We start from the raw sequence: 13918 nt of genomic DNA, 5'->3' as shown, positions 1-13918 counted from the left end.
AGGATCCATGTGGATCCATGCTTTTTAACCACATTTTTGCACCATTGCAGCCCCAGGCAGCAGTGCGTGTGTGATTTTTGGGGGGCAGGCTGTAGCCATGGACATGCTATGTGATCTGATGGTGAATTTGGGGTGACCCAATGCAAAGATCCTGAGGATCCATGTGGATCCATGCTTTTTAACCACATTTTAAGTGGGGAAGGAAGGAAAAATACAGAATGGACAAGGAGCACGAGAGGGGTGTGCAGAGAAGCAGCTGGCTAAGAATGCAGGAGAGGGGTATAACGGGAGGGAGGAAAGGAAGGCAAAAGTTTTCCCTCACCTACCCACCCAAGCCAGCCAGCTCTCTCTCTCTCTCTCTCTCTCTCTCTCTCTCTCCCTCCTGCATGTTTTCAGCAGCACGGGAGCACAGAGACGACACTCTGCTTGCCTGGAGGGGAGGGGCTTTCCCTGCTCTTTGTTCCGTTTGAGCAAACACAGCAAGGAAACAGAGGCGGGTGGGCAGTAAGACCCTGAGGCAGAATGCAGGAAAGCAGCCACTTCCTCTTTTCAGGTTTCCCTTCTCCGAGACGCGCGATTTGATTTTTGCCTGATTTTTTTTGCCATTTGGCTCCAGGGACCACACATTCGCTCAATAACACGCACAGACATTTCCCCTTCCTTTTTAGGAGAAAAAATCTGCGTGTTATAGAGGGAAAAATACGGTAAGCAACATACACCAACATTTTCTCCTCCTCCCCACAACCTTATTCCTTTTCTGTCCTTTCTGTAATTGTAACAAGAACACCATTTAATATGGAGCTGTCTATTGCTTCTTTTGTGCAACATCAACATATTTTAAGCAGGTAATAATATTCAGTTCTTTTGGAAGTTTGGCATAAGGTATCCTTGCGCTGTTTAATCTTTCACCCAGTTAAGAATAAATCACATAACATTAGACATCTTTGTTCATAACTGAACATTAGCCAGAGTGCTAGGCATTTAGTTTTGTATCAGAATGCACTGTATTAACTGTTCTTAACACAGCTTCTTCCAGAATCGTTATATCTTCAGGTGATATACGCTGAGATTCCTCCTTATAACATGGATGAGTGATACCATCATGGCCCATAAATAACTTGAATAATGTTCCTAGCTATGGATTATGGACACAACAGACCACAATGGCATTTCTACAACCTACTTATCTTGTTAATGTGCACTTGGAGGCTCCATCACTATGCAAATTATTGACTATAGTATCATCAAGATCTGCTTAGCGATAGTTTAATCTGAGAATGTCTGACCCTTTAGTTAACAAAAGGATTAATAGCACACCAGGCAGCAAAACATCTCTCTGTAGTGGCCTATATAGCTCTTAACACATGCTTGTTACCTGGAGTCATTGACCGGGACAGAGGCAAATCACATATGGAGCTACCCTATACGGACTCAGACCATTGTGTCCATCTAGCTCAGTACTGTCCTGACAGGCAGTCACGCTCCAAGAACTTGAGCAGAAGCCTTTTCTCTAGCACTGCTATCTGAGATCCTTTTAACTGGAAAGCCTGGGGATTGGGCCTGGCAGGTTCTGCATGCAAAGCATGATCTCCTCACTGAGCAATGCACCATGCTTGGCTCTTGATATGCTGCAGTCTGCTTGAATTACAAGACATGCCAAGGAATCAAAATACAAATACCTGTCAAAGCTGCAGTAGTCTGCAATCTGAATGATGTCTCAAGTGTGTACTGGGAGGGTGGAGTGTCAGCTTACACATCACCACACTTATATTTATTTATTTATTTATTATTCAATTTGCATACCGCCCTATACCCGTAGATCTCGGAGCGGTTCACAACTTCTCTGGAGAAGTTAGTGGGAGACCCTCCAACTGAACTAGGAAGCCTCAACAAGAGGTCAGAATGGGTCAGGTGGTTTTTCCCCCTGTATCTCCCCTTGCCCATCCATGCTTCTAGGTCAGGCTTGCTCACTGGCCTGAGCAATGCTACAGTCTAACTCTAGAGCAGCCTTTCTCAACCTGTGGGTCCCCAGATGTTGTTGAACTACAACTCCCATCACCCCTAGCTAGCAAGGCCAGAGCTCAGGGATGATGGGAGTTGTAGCCCAACAACATCTGGGGACCCACAGGTTGAGAACTGCTGCTCTAGACCATCTTCATTCAGACAGACAACAGGCGGTATCTGCCTAAGTCATGCTCAAAGTAGAATACGTTACTCACAACTGATGGAAATCCAATGATGCCAATGGACCTACTCTGAGTATGAACCCTCCAATACCTTCAAATATACTTTGATCCTCGTGCTGACCCTCTGAAGCGGCATATTTAAATTATATATTTAAAGATGCTTCAAGCCTGTTACAACCAAAGAGCCCTGGAAACAAAGAATTCTGAGTACTTTGAAAAGATACATGCAATGATCATGGCATACACAATCTGTAATAAAATTATTGGAATGTACATCTTCTCCTCCCGAGAATCTTTTAATATCCTGTTCTTGTACCACAAAACTTGAAAGCTAGATTTTCTTCTCCTTCCTGGCTACATGAAAAGAGAGAGCTGAACCCAGCTGAACAGCCATGCCAAACATCTGGAAAATATTGTTCCATTCAGTAATCCTGAGCTATGCACTTCTGTTACTTCTCAGGCACAGTAGCCTTTCTCCTTTGTCCATAAAAAATGAAAAGCATCTTGCGTGGCTCACGTCCCACTGCTACTGACATAAAGAAATCGTCCCAAGATCATTGCTGTACTTTGAATCCGTATGCAATAAGCATGACAGGATGCCCTCTTTTTGACCTACCTTTTAAAACAACCCCACCATGGTCAAGATTCTTCCATTTTCCTCTGGAAAACAGGCTATCATTTGGGTGACAAGTACAATGGGGGCTTATAAAAGAAACAACTACTTAAAAATGGGTCTGATCTTCAAATGTTAGGTTCAGGCACCTCTTAGAGAACTCTAAGAAAACTGGCTGAAATGAAAGCAGACACATTGCTAACACCATACCACAACGCAGTGCCAACTTGCACTAGAAACAATGTGTACTTTCCAAGTCAACAATTATTATAACTACCCAGCTTGTTAAGAAGTACTGAATTTTCGTTCATGTTGAAATTATAAAAGTACAGATAGATTTTAACTCCAGAGTTGTTTATTTTATCAATATTTACAGGATCTAATCAGATAAGTCCTAGGGATTTGATAACACATGTTTGATACGAGGAGAAGCACAGCTACAGGATTTTAGTGTAGAAGTGGTGATAAGGGGATGGCTGGAGTGATGTCTTCATCTACTGTGGACAACTGATTAGAATACTCTTAGAATCATAATGTAAGTTTTGGGTAAGATATATATGTGAGAGATACTATAGCCTTTGGATCACCTCCATAATGGTTTTGTGGTAATAGATTTATGTTTTGTATTTCATTTGTAGACTTTGAGATTTTTGTTTCTGCAGTTGCTACCCTCCCAACATGGGAAAAGAAACCCAGCCACTCGAAGTACATTGTTGTGGGTGCTATTGCTGTGGGTGTATTTTAATATCTCATAGAGGATTTGCCAAGATAATATGAAGATCCACCAAGTGTATGTGGATCTCAGACTGTAAACCTAAGATAAAATAAAATAAAGGTACACGTAACATTTTTAAAAATAGATTTACTTTTTGGTGATACTCTTCTAGACAAAACAAAGCAATTTCAGGTTTGGTTTCCCCCATTGCTGAAACCTCTCAACAGATTGGATGTGGCCAATCAGCCATGAAAGATTCTAGTAGGCCAATGTTTTCAGTTTGTATTAGGTTTTACTGAAGACAACCAATCTGTTTCCACTGACTAACTCTGAGTTTTCCAAGTGTATTACATTGGTGATGAATTAGGGACCCAAGCGTAAGAGGACTGATGGATTTCTAGCATGCAGGTTGCAATTGTGAACTAGCCTTAGACAAAGAAAGCACTGCATACAGGCCAGCGTAGAAATGGGGTAGTGTTGCCAGATTATTTTATTTTATTTAATGATTATCAGTTTGGAATCCTTCCCCTGGAGCTTCAACATTCTTATCATTTGGAGGACACCAGACTGAGAAAGGCTGGTCAACAGGCCAACATATAAGTAAATGCAAATAAAGGCACAAACCTATGGCACTGCAAGTTCCCATGCTGAAAAAAGCCTGAGGATGGAAAAAATAAAGAGTTGTTGCACTGGTCAACTATGAGATAGAAGCGGGGCTGGGTGGGAGGCGGAATGCATGTTTTGCACCTTGCCCTAACACATTCTTGCTCCCCTCCCTCCTCACAAACCACAGCTTTACAATCTAGTTTCTCTCACAGCTTCATATGAAAGCAAACTGTCTACATCAGGATACACGTATTAAATAAATGGACCAGTCTTCATTTGTATTGCAAAAAAGGGCCTATGGGCTAATGGCTGCAACAAGGCAGTTTGAAGGAGACAAAAGGGAACTACCCATTCCCTGAAGTGATCTGGCCGGATTCGAATGAAGGTGAAAAGACAGGAAAGAAGTGGAGTGGCAACTGAGGACGCCTTTGGCAGAAGAAACATCCAATTTCCCAAGAGGACTCCTTTGACAACAATGTAAACTCTACATCTCTCACGCCCAAATGACTTCCAACGCTGTCAGAAGACCCACAGATACTCCAATGTATGATTTGCCAAATGGATGTGCAATTGTATTCTTCCCTATCAGCCACAGCCTGGGGCGGGGAGTAGATTGTGTGCAGCCGTTTGATTTAGGGATCTTCAGATTTCTGCCAGGGGCAGTTAACTGGGCTATGAATTATTCAAGGCTGGACTATACTATACAAATATTGTTAATTGTTTCCTTGCCCAAGGCAGATAAATTCAATCTTGGTAAAGGAGTTTATGAATACCCTAAAAAAAGAAGTAAAAATCCCATGGTTGGAGGCAATTGTGCTTATTTCCTTATTTGCACAACTTGCCAGCTGAATCCATTTTAAGATCCCGGCAGCGCGCATATAATCAGCTCAGTCCCCATTGCTCCGTTCTGTTTGTAATCCGCAAGTATGATGTAACTCTTAATTGATTATCACTGCATCACAATGCACAAGACCTTTTCATTTCCCTCCCCGATCACTCAACCTTTTTTTTTTATACAAGGGCAAATGTAACTAGTCCTCTCACTCTCTCAGCCCTAGGATTAAAACAAACTAAAAATTATCCTCCACAACATGGAATACCAAACACTCTAACAACTACATTACGGTGTATCTCACTAAAAATGTTTTTGGGTTGTTTGGTAGTAGCAGTTGCTTGTTTTAAAATCTGTGTTATATTTGTGTTGTTGTTTTTTGCAAAGGTAGCTGTTTTGCCTTTTTGTGGGGGGAGCATTGCAAGCATAGCCAGTTTTTCTTATGTGAAATGGATATTTTGTGGTGCTCATGGCAGCTTCTTAGATTCCCAGATGTGCTACTGGGTGCCAAAAGTTTGGGTACCCCTCTACACTGGAACATGAATGTCCCTATAGTTACATCTGGTTTAAACAGACGTATCTTAGATTTACTCCAATTAACCAGATGGGTCTAAGGTCGGAGAAAACATCAAAATTACAAATACTCATGGGCTTCCACAACCGTACATTCAGCCAATACACCAGAGGCTTCTCATCCTCTCCTAAGAGAAGGGCACCTTTGCAAAGTCCCAAGCACAGACTGTCTTTGAGCAAGAAATTCAGCCCATCAGTACTATTCACACGGTCTCAAGGAGGCCTTTTGGATCTTTGACAATAAATGGATATCTTAGTGGGACTTGGCAGTGCAAATGCCTTACAAGATCAGCTGAAAAATCCTCACTTATACTTCTGGCAACTTATTCAAGTGTACAGGTATATTTGCCACACAAAAGAGAGTAATAACATACCCAAAATTTGTTTAATCAACATGCTGACAATGGAGAAGATTTATTGCTCCATTCTATTGTCCAATTCCCAGCCCTTGGGCTGATTAAACAATCTACGGGTTTTTAAATGTTTTGTGGGGTATTATTATTATTTATTGTTTTCCTTATGTATTTTGTGCTTTTATACTGTAAGCCACCCTGTGGTCTTCGGACAAAGGGTGGTATATAATGTTCATCTGTCTGTCTGTCTGTCTGTCTGTCTGTCTGTCTGTCTGTCTGTCTGTCTATAAAGCCAATCAATGTGAAATGCATGTCTAATTCTTACCAAGGTGGTAAATTACAGAATGTGGGTTTCTCCCCAGGGAAACACACTTGGTGCCAGCATCGACACCTTCCCAGAACCAGGCAACATTTTTGTTCTCCCATGCAATTGGGCATCAATATGCTTTAGTTCTCATCACTATCTTATTCTGCTGTTCTGCCCCCATTTTTGTGGTGATTATTATTATTATTTTGGTGTTGTGGAGGAGGAAGGTGCTTTGCATGTGCGCGCAGTACTGCAGATTATCACTTGATTTTAACAAGTCAAAAAATATCTATTTCTATGATTTTTTATTGTGGAAGTCTTTCCCGACTGTCCCTGTGGGAAGCGGCTCATAAATTAAATAAATAAATGCACATTAGCACATCATTTTAATGTGGGGGAGGATAGATGAGTTCCTGAATTCACACCTCCTCCTGTCAGAGGCAGAACAATCCTGACACAGTTACCACCTCAGTGAGAACTAGGCCCTCGGATGTGTGCAAAAGAAAAAGAAACCACTCCACACTAAACCTCATGGAAATGAGAGCTGCACATCCTTTTAATTCTGTTTTCATTCTTTTCTCCTAAATACTATCTATTATGAAGCTGGAGGCCCTGCTTTTCCATTTTGCACGTTACTATTGTCAATTTTGCTTCCATTGTTAAGGATGCACTTAAGATGGGAATAGGGCTGTTTTGAATAAGTGTGATCTTAGATGGCTTCAGACGGTTAGCAGCTGCCTCTTGTTATCTTCACTTTAGAGCTGGTCAGGCAAGAAATGTTTTTTTTAAAAACCCTGAGCCGTATGCAAATTCGTAATGGGGAGGGGAGGGAAATGATGCATGGAGAGAAACTGCTGGGTTTATAGGCTGCCTTGAAGACAGCAATTTGATTCAATAATTACTTTTGCAGCAAAATAATCACCTTGTTTTATTTAATAGCATGTGTTTTATTTAACTGCAAAGTTTTTTTTTCCCTTGCCCCAGGAGTCTAAAGTCCTAAAGTCCAGGTTGGAATTGCAATAATCTGTTTTCCTTTAGGGAAGAAAGGTTCCCAGATCAAACTTCTGAATGCCTTTGCAACAGCAGTGACAATATTCAAGCTGCACCTGGATACTAAAAACAGTATGTTACCAGTGTGGTATAGCAGTTAGTGTGCTGGACTACTAGCATCTAGGAGACCAGGGTTCAAATCCCCATTCAGCCAGGAAGCTCAGCAGGTGATCCTGGGTCAGTTACTGTCTCTCAGCCTGGCCTACCTCACAGGGTTGTTCTGAGGATAAAAAGGATACCATATGTACCACGGGATGTGGGTGGCGCTGTGGGTTAAACCACAGAGCCGAGGACTTGCCAATCAGAAGGTCGGCAATTTGAATCCCCGCGACGCGGTGAGCTCCCCTTGCTCGGTCCCTGCTCCTGCCCACCTAGCAGTTCAAAAGCATGTCAAAGTGCAAGTAGATAAATAGGCACCGCTCCGGCGGGAAGGTAAACGGTGTTTCCGTGCGCTGCTCTGGTTCGCCAGAAGCGGCTTAGTCATGCTGGCAACATAACCCGGAAGCTGTACACCGGCTCCCTCGGCCAATAAAGCGAGATGAGCGCCGCAACCCCAGAGTCGGCCACGACTGGACCTAATGGACCTTTACCTTTACCTTATATGTACCACATTGAACTCCTTGGAGGAAAGGTAGGATATAAGCAGAATAGTAAATATTTTGAATTTTCCTAGGTTGCTTACGAACGCAAAGTGTGTGATAGGTTTAGGCTGTTGGATGTTTCATAAGTTATAAGTTCCCTCCATGGAAAAACACTTATGGTTTAGGGAGGAGAGTTCAAAGCTGACATGTTGATTCCTCACAAATGAGCATCCCACAACTGTGCAATCTGCTGAGCCAAGTGTAGCATCTGACAGCAAATGTTGGCTTTATTTCTGCGTAAAATCATGTAGCATTACCCTTGAAGACAATATTTTAACATACAAGTGAACTAAAGGACAGACGAGTAAATACACTATTACAATAGTGCCCTCCATATACATAACTCCTAGTTATCCTTTTTTTTTACCCTCTTCTTTTGTAACCATTTTTAATACAGGTCTCTAGAAAGGGTACCTATGTAAATGGTACTTTACTGATTATGATTTTCATAAGTATCTGAAATAAAATTGTTCTTATTCTTAGTTTGTTCTGATCTCTCATATTTCTTACACACCTTTCACCAGAATTTCACAGGAAAGGTTGCAGTATATAAAAAGCACAATGCTATTAAAACAATGATAAACATCGAAGACCCCACTCATCACCCCCAAACAATAATCCAATACAACAAATTACAGGGAAGACACCAAAATCAATTCTTCAATTTCCACAGGTCAGGGTGAAGAGGTGCATCGAACGGCAATGCTTTAGAGCGCTAGGCTCAACATTTTAGGGATATGTCACAGAGGACAAACTTGCTTATTGCCACAAAGAGAATCTATTGAAGAGCTAAAAGCTGGATGCCTAGACATTGAGCTCACTGAAGCCAGCCATTAAAAGTAATGTTATGGCCATCAATGAGGATACTAGCTTTTTCTCTGGGCTGGCTTGGTTAATAGTGAAATGTTATTATTTATTGGGGATTGATAGCTAGAACATGCTTGCTTAAATAAGCACGGAAGCCTGCATCAGCCTTGGCCGAACATTGTGTGGCCAAACATTTATATATTCACAATAAGCCCTTGTTTAACCCCCACCCTATTTGTGGTATGCAAGAGGAACACCACCACTCTTTATGTCTTTCTAGTATCCTAAATCAGGGATAAGGAATCTGTGGCTCTTCAGATGTAGCTGGAGTTCCAACTCCCATCATCTCTCGCCCCTGTTCATGCTTGCTGGGGCTGCTGGGAGTTGGAGTCCAACAACATCTGCAGGACCAAACATGCTGTATCCCCGATATACAGGAACAGGGCTGAATTGCAATCTAGAGACTTTGTGATTCTCTATTTGTGGTGAACACTTGCTCATTACAGATTTGGGGTAACAGTTTATTGGTGCAAGGGCACTCATAACTGCTAGAGTCTGTGAATGGCAGAATTTAATGAACAAAGGTATTTAGATTATATTTCCCCTTCACATCCCAAATATTAACTGTCAGACAAGAAATTCCTGGGTTAGCATATGCATACCAGTCTGGCCAGGCTAGCTAAGTGCAGAGCCATTAAGAAGCAAAGAGGAGCCAGGTACTGAGCCACTGAGGGCCACTGGCAATGCGAAACAAACACAAAAACCAAAACCCTGTATCCCCCCACCACTCTTCGAGGAACGGACAGAGACAGGAGATTTGGGAGGTTGCCAAGGTGATGGGGGGCATGATGTCAGAGAAAAGTGTATCCCTTTTTAAAAACAGGTTTGGAAAAGGGGAAGGACGGCTTAGCAGATGTTCTTGGGAAGGAGAAAGGAGAGACCAGGCAGAGGCTATATGGGGTAGAACCATCTTGGCAGGCTAGGACAGAAAGGCACCAGAAGAGTGTGCAGGATGCCTTGAACTCCAATGCCATGCTGCTGCAGGGAACAAGCCCCTCCTGAACTCACTTCCTTCACCTAGACTCAGGTATATATGAACCAAATATCTTAAAACACTTCAGTCTCCGATGTGCCTAAATTCCCAACAGAAACACAGAACCCCCTGGAATCTTGCTACCACCTGGCAGAGATTAGGTGTGGTACTCCTTAAGGAATTCCCTGTGAGAATATCTGAAATTCAATTCCCTCTATATAATACATTTTAAAGTGGTATATATTCTGTACATACCACTGTTTGTGCAAGCCACATGAGCAGTTTACAATGAAGCAAAGTAAAATAAAAAGAATCTCTATAAACTAACACTGTCCTTAAAGTACACAACACAACAACTTACTAAATAGCGGTTTGTCAACTTCAGCAGCAACTAATCCATTCAGCCGATCTCCTTCAAACATCCACTGAAAAAGGTGCATATTAATCAGCCACCTAATATTCTACACACACCTCTCAGTAGGGGGAGAGTTCCACATGAAAGGAGCCACCACTGAAAAGGCCTTTCTCTGGTCTTCCACATCCTGCATAGAGATCACTAAGAATAGCTTCCATCTGCTGGTATTAAACCATGGACAGATTGATATAGAAGAATATGTTCTTGCAGGTATTTTGGTCCCAGGCCATTTAGGACTTTAAACATCAGGGTAAGCTGCTGGAATTGGGCCCAGAAAACAATTGGCATCCAGTGTAGAAGTAAATTAGGAGCAGTATGTGTTAAGTTGTGGGTGAACATATCAGACGACACAGCGATTCTTCCAAAGCAGCTCTTTATTTGTAAGCTGGAACAGAACTGAACTGAGGAGCTCAGTCAGCCTGCTTATATAGAGCTCCAGAACCATGTAACTATAGCAACTTTCTAAAACTATCCAATCACTGAACGTCACTTTCGATCCTTCATTTGCATAACTATCTACAGTATCCCCCTGCTGGCCCAGGGTGAGAACTTCAGTACATAACAGTATGTTTGTGGCCTGCTGTCCCTTACCAGCATTCTTGCTGCAGCATTTTGCGTTAGTTGCAATTCCTGGACTGTCTTCAAGGACAGCCCCATGAAGAGAACACCACAACAGGTCAGCCAGGAGAAACCATGAACATTTCCCCTTCAAAAGGCCCAAAAATCTATGGTAAACCAAAATAGAGGAGAATCTGCCCAAAATATGGAAAAGCAACCAACAAAATATCAGGGACCCCCCAGAAAAAAAACCCAATAAAAAAAACCCCAAACAATGAAAAACGTTCATGGTGCCTTGGTGATACAGATTTTTTTTTCTTAATGCAGCAAACAAGTTTTTACTAAAAATGAAAGTGATGTCTCTGGCTCAGCATAAGCATAAGGGTGGGATGGTGAGAGAAAGGGGATCAGACTTCAGAGTGGAGGGAGAGTTCTGCTGTGACTGACAAATCAAGCTTGTAATCAGAGGGAATGAAGTTATGAAAAAGCAAATAAATCCCTTTTAGTTTTTCCCACCTCAAAATCAACTTTAAAGATGTTTAGCACAAAAAATCCCTAGACCTATTTGTCTACAATTAGTCATGTCTGCCATGCTCAGACCAATGCCCACAAAACACTAGGGGAGATATTGTGATTCCTTTTTTCACCCACCTTAAAACTGTAACAGCTGCCCTCGCTAGAAAGTCAATGCAGCTATTCTTCTGAATTTTGTTAGGATTAACGTACTCAGAAAAGGTGACCTTGTCTGTGTATTTCATCCAATTCCACACCCAAATAAAAAAGTTACAGACATTTCATTAAAAAAATAAAATCAAATTTTAAAGGTGCCCAGTGCAAAAGCATCTGGACATATTTGCTTGCAATTTGGCAGGCTTTATCCACTCTGAAGGGGGCTAGTTTGCTGGCAAATTTCATCCACTTCTGTCAAAATAATATGCAGACAACCCATGATTTGCATGGGGTTGCATTCTAGGTCATTGTGAGCAATAGCAGAGCACAATAGGCCTGTTATGCCCTCTTTTCTGGCCACTTCTGGGTTGCCATGATGTGCACCTGTGTGACCAACTGTAAATCTGTCATTGCCTGTAGTCACTTTTTGATTTCCCAGTAATGAATGGATGGAAATGAATCAGATTTGGAAAATACTCTGAATCAAATCAGGCAACCTTACAGAATGCCTTGGACTGAGGCGAACTGTTTTCCAAAGCACAAAATCAGGGTCCAAACCACATCTTATAGTCACAGTGCAGACACCTAGCATAAAGCCCCTACTGTAATCTTGGAAAAAAATCCTGGGCATCAAGGTCAGCTCAAATGCGAAGGCTCATTACTAAAACTGGCAATCGTCTTGGTAGGAGTGAAGGAAAACAAGAAGGGTTCATAGGTCAGTACTGCAGTAGAGCACGTGCTTTGTGAAAAGAGGCTCCCAGATTGATTCTATGGCTCCTTCCCTTAAAAAAATATAAAATCTTATATTGCAGGGGTGGCAGAGAACCGAGTCTTTGGAGAGCAACTAGTTGGGCCATTGATCCAATACCATAAGAGGCATATCATGCGTTCATAAGAGGTGATGGCCATGGAATAGACTTCCACAAGACTGACTGATATAAAGAAGTCCTACCCTCACATTATGAGGGGAAATGTAGAAATGGCCTTGTAGATTTGTCTGTCTTCTCCAGCCCACTGCTCATTGTGGGTGAGGCATCAACTTTACCTGTACATCAAAGGCTCTAGGTGCAGAAAAAGAATGAAGGGTGTTTGCTGCTTAATGTTTCCTTCTCAAGGGGAAAGGGTTGGAGTCGCACACCGGCAAGGGTGGGAAAGGAATGCAAAGCCACAATGGGGTGACATGCACACTCAGCTCTCGGACAAGGATCTTTCTTCCACCCTCTTCTTCTTATGATGGTGAACAGAAAGCCAAGCAAGAAGAAAGATGGAAGGTTAGAGGAAGAATAAGGCAGTGTCTGAAACACAACACACTGAGGACATAAGAAGCCCAAATGGATCAGGCCAAAGGTTCATCTTTGTCCAACACTGTGTTCTCACACTGGCCAACCTATGAGAAGCTGATAAGCAGGACATGAGTGCTTGTTTCCTAGCCCCAAAAAGGAACAGACTGTAGAATGGGAACCTTGCTGCCTCCTTCCTCCAAGGAAGATGCCCAGTTTTCAAAACACCTGCCTTCCCCCACCCAAAGAGCTTGTTTATATTCTATTTTGTGATGCATTCCAGGAAAATGTGTGCTACTCTGCAATCACCAACAAATTACATTTCTACACCGCTGTGGTAAGGACTCGTATCCCTTGTGTTTACAAGGTATGGGCAAAATACCACAGATAATTCCATTGAAATGAATGGGACTTGCAGAAAAGCATAGTTACACAGCTTCAGCTTGGTATCACAAGATGAGTTCCTCACTGGTGGGACCCCTCCACTGTAAGCAACAGGCACCAGCAATATACAACTGATGAGCCTGGTCCTAATGAAATCAACATTACAAGTAGTCTCAAAAAATTATCCGCTGGATAGCTCCATTTATATCATGCCCTTCCACATTTCCATGGTTAGCACTTTTCTAGCCTCAAATATGGCACTAGTGAATATTCTATTGCCAAGTAAAAGCTCTACTGACTGACATAAAAAAGGTCAGGTTATTGTCCCTCTGTAAAGCTTGTTGAAATGTGTTTGGAACCAGAGACTATATTTTAAAGGCATGCATGCTTACATACATTAAAGTAATAACAGCTCCACTTGCCCTCTTACACTAGCTTCTAGAAATCTGAGTCCAGGGATGGTGATAATAAATGGGGCTGATGCAATACATTTTGAGGCAGATTTAATTAAAACAGTCAGCGTATATTTCAAATCAGTGGTTTAGCCTGCTTTAGGAGGGATAAATGAATCATGCTAAGGTTTTAAGGCACTTGCTGCTCCTGCCTGGCAAATCCTCAGGTTCCATTTCCAGTGGTCTCTGCTGTCATCAATAATAAGCAGAAGGGGAGGGGGCGGAAATCAGAGCAAAATATACTGAAAGGCCAAGTGCTCATCTTTGGTACAGTAGTGCAATTGAAAGAAAATTTTAGATCACTTTCTATATTTTTAAAAAAACCTTTACTTTTGCCCCCCACAAAGCTGAACCATGTAAGTTAATATAAAGAAAGTAATTATGCTAGCATATCTGCATTTATGAAATACATTTAGGGGTGGGAGGGAAACAAACCACCACAAC

At 42.0% G+C, this 13918-nt stretch overlaps 1 protein-coding gene across 11 annotated transcripts in view; it reads right to left on the bottom strand.

Annotated features, from left to right (window-relative positions):
• PHACTR1 (phosphatase and actin regulator 1) overlaps positions 1-13918 on the bottom strand; it is a 246338-nt gene that overhangs the window by 98899 nt on the left and 133521 nt on the right. The window lies entirely within an intron of this gene.

Source organism: Podarcis filfolensis, assembly GCF_964270895.1.
Source record: "Podarcis filfolensis genome assembly, chromosome: 7".
In the NCBI taxonomy this organism is placed as follows: Eukaryota; Metazoa; Chordata; class Lepidosauria; order Squamata; family Lacertidae; genus Podarcis; species Podarcis filfolensis.
The sequence above is the reverse complement of the archived record's forward strand: the minus strand, read 5'-3'. Positions and strand labels throughout refer to the sequence as shown.